Below are 8,455 nucleotides of genomic sequence, written 5' to 3'. Positions count from 1 at the left end.
TTTCACTGTGCGTGTGTGCGAGTGTGTTTGCGTGTGTGCGTCTATGTCAATGTGTGTAAGTATGTATGCATATTGTGTGTGTGTGGAGCATTTGTATGTCTGTCTTTTGTTGTTTTTCACCTTTTTCTTGTTTTTACAGGTATATGCCTTTAGTTGTTTTCCTTTTATTCAATGTCTCTCATGTACAGCTGCTTTGTAACAATGAAAAGTGTAAAAAGCGCTATATAAATAAAGTTGAGTTGAGTGCTCAGTAAATGTTGTGTGAAAAGTGTGAGCACATGTAGGGCATTCGACATAATTGACATAGTCAATGTGGCTGACAACTCCACTAACGAATTTGAACAGTCAAAATGAAGCACGTCTCAATCAGGTGCATCAGTTTTTGCGGTCCCCCGGAAACACTTCCATTGTCATCTGTGCAGCTTGCAGCGCGTTTCTGTGTTTATTTGTGTTGCGAGTATTTGCCGCGCGTTTCTGTGTTTGTTTGTGTAGCGAGTATTTGCAGGGCATGTGTCGCCAAACTAAGGAAGATGCTGTCTGAATTTGCTTATGTTTTTTGTGTTTGCATGTGTTTTCTTCTGTTGCAGCGCAGTGACACCTAGCGGCCACCGTAATAGGGTCTGTATCGCTCTTGCATCATATTAAACTGCATTTATAACAAAGAATGGCAAAAATGTAGATGTCATGTAAATGCACACACCTTGTAACATTATGCTCTGCTTATGACGTTCACGCCATTGTGCTACTCTGAACTGAAGAATGTGCTACATAGAGTGTATGGACGTATCGTCACTTTACCACGTGATCACCGTCGAGTCCAGCTGCTTGTAAATTAAGCAAATAATTGTGTGTTTTAGTGCCGGTTTCATTTTTTCTCCAATTCTCTTCAGCCAAGGTAGCGTATCCCAGGGCGCGTCCCGACATTTTCACGTGGGAAAGTGACGTCAATGCATACCCTTTATAAAACAGCCTAACGCCGTTTTCATAATACAACTTTTAAAGGGGAATATAAAACGACCTTGAATTATGGTACAGATTACATTATCACTCACAATGTTTTAATGGGGCTAAGATTGAACTTCAGCGGGGCTTTGGCTCCCCTATAAGGGCTTAGCAACGCCACGCCTACAACATTTAAATGATTCATATCAGCCAATATCAAATAGAGACCTTGTTTTTATAATTCCCTTTGAAGACCCTAATAATGCAGAACACATCACCTGTTTACTTCCTCACTGTAAAATAACCTACATTCACATTTCATTTTTAACATCTTTATTTGTTGTTTATGGTTTCAATCACTTGTGTTTCAGTAAATGACTAATAACATCTATTCTCTACTTCTGGATAAAGAAACATGAGGATTACAAACATCACAATGCAAACCATGATTCAAACTGATCATTGCATGACTTTAGTTGAAACAGAAGTCTTCACGTTCCGGCTTGCAACAGGCCCCATCCGGTTTGACTTTAGAGAATGGAAAGTGTCCGATGGACTCTTCTCCACAGGGTTGCAGGCCTCTGCAGTCGGTACGAATCCTCGTGAAAACATTCTTGATGTCATGGCAAGGTTTCATAAAACTGCAGGGACTGCAGCACGCCCCAGAACACAACTCTGGAAAATGGCCGCTTGTCTTGCTTCCACATGGTCTTGTGCTTTTGCACACACAACCGTTGTCATAGCATGGGGGTGCAAACCTGCAAGGATTACTGAAAAGGTAACCGCAACCCGGCACGCAGGACGCCACTTTGCAGTTTTTCTTGCAGGTGCAATCATGGCATGGCATCACAGGGTCACAAGGGTAACTGCAAGGCTTCCTGCACACAACCTCTTTTCTGCCAGCATCATTACAGACATCAAAACACGGGGCATTGAAATCTTTCTTCCAAAGAGGTATGTATTCCTTCCCCTTCCTGCAGTTGTCAGACTCAAACTGAATGGGAGCGAAACGGCCAAAACACTTCTTTCTGCAAGACATTTTGTGAGCTGCAGCAAATGAGAAAGACGACAATGAATGATCTGTTGAGGCTTCATCCAGAAGAGCTTTCAAAATATCAAATCTGCCTCATTTATAAATTTAGAACTGCTTCAGTGTTTTAGGTAAAGGGTTAAATAAGTGCCACTAAACAGAAACAAGAACCGTTTTAGCCACTTTTCAGTTTATGGGAAAAAAGTCTCAAGTGTCCTTAAATGAATGAATAAGTTTGATTTTTATATAAAGAAAACTAATAAAGCACTCCTGAAAGTACTTCGAAATGTACTTTCCTAAACTTAAATATGTGTTACAAGTTTTACTATCAATAAAGTCATAATCTCACACTGTAAAATCTAATTGTTGTCCTTACTTACAAATTCTTTTTTAACTTTACTCAGTTGTCAAAATGTATAAATTTTACTAGTTTTTATTAAGTTACGATTACTTGCATGGGAAGTAAAACAACTTACTTTTCGCCTTTAGTATATTTTACTTAAATCAAGCAAGTAGCGGCAAGCGAAGCGATTTTACTACACCAAAAATACTACACCAGCCAGAGGCAGTTGAGAGCAGATCCTGCCTGTACGCAGAAAAGATTCCCAGCATGCTTTGCGCCAGACTGCATTAGGAGAGTACATTTTTAAAAATATGATTATTTTTGTAAAGATGATTTTAGTAAAGTTAAAGACTTGATAGTGTTTAATGTTCACTTCTCTTAGATACTTAGAAGAGTTTGACATATTTTTCAGTGTTGTGGTTACCACTGTTTAGAAGATAGGTGCATGTGATTAGGGTCTGCGAAGCTCGTATCTTTTATTACCAATGAGCAAAGTCTTTGCATACAGTTCTGAGATCAGTCTCCCTTTTGCTCATTTTGTGTTGCACAAGTCAAGGTGTTTGATTTATGCATTTGTAGAATAATATTTATGTGAAATAAAGAATTTAATTTAGTGAACTTAAAACTGCTCTAATTTGTTTAAATTAAATATTTAAACTGTAGTAAAATTTAATTTAGCTATATAGTAATTTAGTATTGTAAACTTGTCCGGGTTTACAGTGCAATAAATCCAATGGAAATACTTATGCTGGTAATAATAGTTAATTCTGAGTACTCCACACTCAAGAGTACATCTGAACTCATTTTTTTAGTTACTTGAACTCAACAATACCATTTCACTTTACTTAGTTTTTTAAGGCAACCGGTTTGCGTGCTTTATTAAGTAAGATCAACTAACTAGATTTTACAGTGTGCACCTCTGCATTTAAAACATGATACTCTCTAGGAAAGCTTTAAAACTGCACACCCCTAGACGTAATCTCTGCAAAATGGTCAATAATGTCATCATAAAATAGCTGCCTGGAAACATCAGTGTTTATGCTCATTTACCTTTGAAACTATTCTTTATAGCCAAAACTGTAAACGCGAAGAAAGGTAAACACTTACAATAAGGACTGGGGCAGTGCATGTGTAGTATAAAGTTGCATAAAATGTAACATAGTGGCTGGAAAAAGTACTTTTATAAATTAAAAAGTGAATTTATTTAGTCCTAAATAGCACTAGAATAGAACTAGAACTTAAGTATGATAAAAGTAATATGAAGTATGCCTATTTTAAGAGAAATAGAATAAATGTTGTAATATAGCAAAATAAACCAGACAAGAAGTTTAAAATAAAGTTAGATCAATACTTACATGTTGTCTTCTTCTTGATAAACAGTGGATTTATTTCTGTTGTTTAACAGTTCTTCTTGTCTTCTTGATCTGTGATGTTTCTCCTCTGAGCGCTCCGGTATATATTCACCTGTTCTCTGTCTCCGCCCATCAACAGCTCATCGCTGAAGAAAATATTTTCATTTCAAACATGTTTACCTCTGTGATTGTGTATTGTCAAGAAAAGTTATCATCTACCGGCTGGATTAACACAGACACAATGCACATAATCTCTAATAATATAATGACTTTAATAACATCGTAATTATTGATTACTTTTAAACCCATATGTCTCAGCCATCAGCATTATTGACTCAAGCCTGAAGTTACTAAGACATGTTAAACATCAGGAACACATGTTAACTCATGATTCCTCTTCTGTGCTTTTCTTCTGTTAGACAATGAGGCATGTTTTACTGTTTCAGGCTAAACACCTGACTGAGACACAGTAATCAGATAAGACTGAACGTGAAGCTGCTTCACTGAATGATTCAGTCCTTCTGCAATTATGATCAATATTCTGTAATCCCACTGAACAACAAGAAAGCTTGATGATTAAATATAGACACAACAACATCTTCATTTCGTCCACATTTATATAACACAGCATTGGATGTGGCTCTCATCAAGTTTGCCAGCAAAAAACATATTTAAATATTTAACACCATAATAATTTCAATCAACATTTGTTATTTCTGTCAATCTAACTAAATGAACCAACTAAACTTTAACAACAAAAACACTAAAAATGTTTTATATTAATCCATACTTCACTATCATATATTACACATTTTCACATAATGGAAAAATGAAAAACATGTTTCTAGATATATCGGATCTTTAAAAATAAAAATACAATGATTACAGTAGCCCGTATGCCAAATTTACAGGTTAATAAAATGACTACTGTTAGTAGTTCTTGTTTAAGTGTGTTTTGTCTCTGTGTATTGTCTCCACGAACTGAGAGGTTGAATGAAAGCAAATGAAAGTTTTTGATGCAGCACTTTTTCTGGGCATAGGCACAGCAGTCGCCTAGGGCGCCACCAGCTTGCTTACCTGGATTAAAGACGTTTTTAATGAAAAAGTCAAAGTCATCAGGGGCTCAGTATCATAAAAAGAAAAACAAGGATGAGAAAAAAAAGCAAATATAGAGGTATGCTACCAATAAGTAATTGTTTTGTAAAATGGTTGCTGGTCTATCATCATTACCAGCACTAAATGACTCTGCATATTAGCACCGTAGCATGTGAACATTTCAAAAATGAGATATATTAGCATATTAAAGAAGAATTAAAATCATCTCGATCAGATATGGAATTTGATATAAAAAATAATGTCATAGATTAGATTTATGTAAATGTATTGAATATCAAGACTAATATTTAAAAGAATAATTTAAAAACATATCAAATGATTTTTTAGTCTGTAGAGTTAATATAGTTTCAAACAGACCGGCATTGATGTAGGTCTGTGGATCTGTTAGTTTAAGATACCAGATATATTTTAATTGTATAAACAAAACAATCATGACAGACACACTCAGAATTTTCTTTGAGAAACCCAAGCAGATGCATCAGTGCCAAGCCCCAGTGTTTACCTTTCTTCGCGTTTAAAGTTTTGGCTATAAAGAATAGTTTCAAAGGTAATTGTGCATAAACAGGGATGTTTCCAGGCAGCTATTTTATGATGACATTATTGACCATTATGCAGAGATTAAGTCTAGGGGTGTGCAGTTTTAAAGCTTTCCTAGACAGTATCATGTTTTAAATGCAAAGGTGTATTTGTTTTATGTCATTTTAGTCATTTACCAGTTACTTCTTTGTGCCTATATTCATTGCTGTGTATTACTGTATGATACTTAATAGTAAATAGTGTTTACTGCTGAAGTTTAACATAAAGTATATGTTTAAATATTTGAATTCAGACAAGTTTGCAATAACTATTAAATGTTTTTTCTCAAATGTGTCATTTTCTTTCTTATGGAAGGTTGCAAATGATTTGTATGGTGTAGAGGTGAAGTATGGTGGTGTGAGGGCAGAACCATTGGGGGGTGACAATAGGAATCTCGCCCAGGGTGCCAAAAAGGCTAGAAACAGCCCTCCTGTGATGTTTCTCCTCATGTCTCCGTCTCCACCCATCAACAGCTTCAATCTCATCAATCTCATGACAGAAAGAGTTTACTGTTTACAAGAGTATTAAAAGTTAATTATGACATCATAAACACCGTAAAATGTAATTTACACACACCATTACAAAAGTCAAACGTCAAATGTGTCTTTTCTTTCAGTAAGGGATAAGAAATTAGATTTACTGAGAGATAATACAGCACAAAGCTGATTGTCAAAGTTAATTATTACAGATTTAATTTCCTCCTTTCATCATTTCCTCAATTTTATAAATGTAAAAAATGGTATGATAATAGCAGCATAAATAATCCCATTCATACATTTATATAATTGGTGCAATTCTGAAGAGCTGTTTAAGATAATACCTGATTATGTAAAGTTACTAATGATAAAGAAATAAAGTTAAGGAATTAAGCTATAAACATCCCCTGCACGTACAAAAAACATCACTGTAAAAAAAACGGAATGTGTAACAGCTTCACAAAATGATTCGGTCTTAAGAGAAAAGAGTCTTAACTTGTGTTACTGAACAAATTTCTGTGTTAAAAATCCAAACGTGTAGTCGCAGCTTCTGTAAACATCGCTATTTAAATAAACACCGCTACGCGTGGTAAACGTCATACGTCATGGCACGACCTTCGGGACTCCGCCCCTTAAATCGCGTAGACCACTCCCTCCGTTTGCCAAACCATGATCACCACGCCACTTTTGTAAGAACACCATCTTCCCTGAGGAGACTTTAATCCTCTTTGTGAGCATTTATTATTCAACCAAGGTTCAAAATGATTATGTTGATTGGTAATCTTTATTAGTAATGTTTTATTTATATCATTTCATTTAATGTTATTAAATAAAACTTCCCATCTTTTCCAGAGAAAGTATATGTGAGCTCATGTGCTAAATGTACAGATCTGTAAAATAAATCATATTTAGCCTCAAATTAAAGTGTGTATTTTGTCTATTCTAACTTAACATGAACAACTTTAAGTAGCCTACAACATTTAAATGATTCATATCAGCCAATATCAAATAGAGACCTTGTTTTTATAATTCCATTATAATTCCTAATAATGCAGAACACATCACCTGTTTACTTCCTCACTGTAAAATAACCAACATTCACATTTAATTTTTAACGTCTTTATTTTCCAATTTGTTGTTTATGGTTTCAATCCATTCTTGTGTTCAAGTAAATGACAAACAACAACTATTCTCTACTTCTTGATAAAGAAACATGAGGATTACAAACATCACAATGCAAACCATGATTCAAACTGATCATTGCATGACTTTAGTTGAAACAGAAGTCTCCACGTTCCGGCTTGCAACAGGCCCCATCCGGTTTGACTTTAGAGAATGGAAAGTGTCCGATGGACTCTTCTCCACAGGGTTGCAGGCCTCTGCAGTCGGTACGAATCCTCTTGAAAACATTCTTGATGTCATGGCAAGGTTTCATAAAACTGCAGGGACTGCCGCACGCCTCAGACAACAACTCTGGAAAATGGCCGCTTGTCTTGCTTCCACATGGTCTTGTGCTTTTGCACACACAACCGTTGTCATAGCATGGGGGTGCAAACCTGCAAGGATTACTGAAAAAGTAACCGCAACCCGGCACGCAGGACGCCACTTTGCAGTTTTTTTTGCAGGTGCAATCATGGCATGGCATCACAGGGTCACAAGGGTAACTGCAAGGCTTCCTGCACACAACCTCTTTTCTGCCAGCATCATTACAGACATCAAAACACGGGGCATTGAAATCTTTCTTCCAAAGAGGTATGTATTCCTTCCCCTTCCTGCAGTTGTCAGACTCAAACTGAATGGGAGCGAAACGGCCAAAACACTTCTTTCTGCAAGACATTTTGTGAGCTGCAACAAATGAGAAAGACGACATTGAATAATCTGTTGAGGAATCATCCATAAGAGCTTTCAAAATATTAAACTTTGCCTCATTTATATATTTTGTACAGCTTCAGTGTTCTACATACAGTGTTAAATAAGTGCCACTAAACAGAAACAAGAACCGTTTTTTAGGCATGTTTCAGTTATTTGGAAAACAGCAACATTTTCTTGAGCATTTCCTTAAAATTATGTTTATTTAGAGAATAACAAATAAACTAATACTGAAAATACACTTCAAAATGTACTTTACTAAACTCAAATATGTGCTCAGTTTTCAATAAAGTCATGATTTCACCAGTAATATAGTTGAATAAAAGATAACATAGTATCTGGTACTCAACGTTTACATTTAAAGTATTCAAAAGTACTTTTATAAATTAAAAGAAGGACGAATTTAGTCCTAAATTGCATTTAAATAGCACTAGAAACTTATACTTCATATAATAAAATAAATGTGAAGTATGCCTATTTTTGTGAGAGAAATCTGAATGTTGTTATTAGCTAAATATAACCAGAGAAGAAGTTTAAAATAAAGTGAGATCAATACTTACATGTTGTCTTCTTCCTGATTTATTTCTGTTGTTTAACAGTTCTTCTTGTCTTCTTGATCTGTGATGTTTCTCCTCTGAGCGCTCCGGTATATATTCACCTGTTCTCTGTCTCCGCCCATCAACAGCTCATCGCTGAAGAAAATATCCAAGAATGTCTCATGAAAGGGAGAGATCAGTGTTTAGGATGAGTA

Source organism: Triplophysa dalaica, chromosome 20 (assembly GCF_015846415.1).
Source record: "Triplophysa dalaica isolate WHDGS20190420 chromosome 20, ASM1584641v1, whole genome shotgun sequence".
Lineage (NCBI taxonomy): Eukaryota > Metazoa > Chordata > Actinopteri > Cypriniformes > Nemacheilidae > Triplophysa > Triplophysa dalaica.
The sequence above is the reverse complement of the archived record's forward strand: the minus strand, read 5'-3'. Positions refer to the sequence as shown.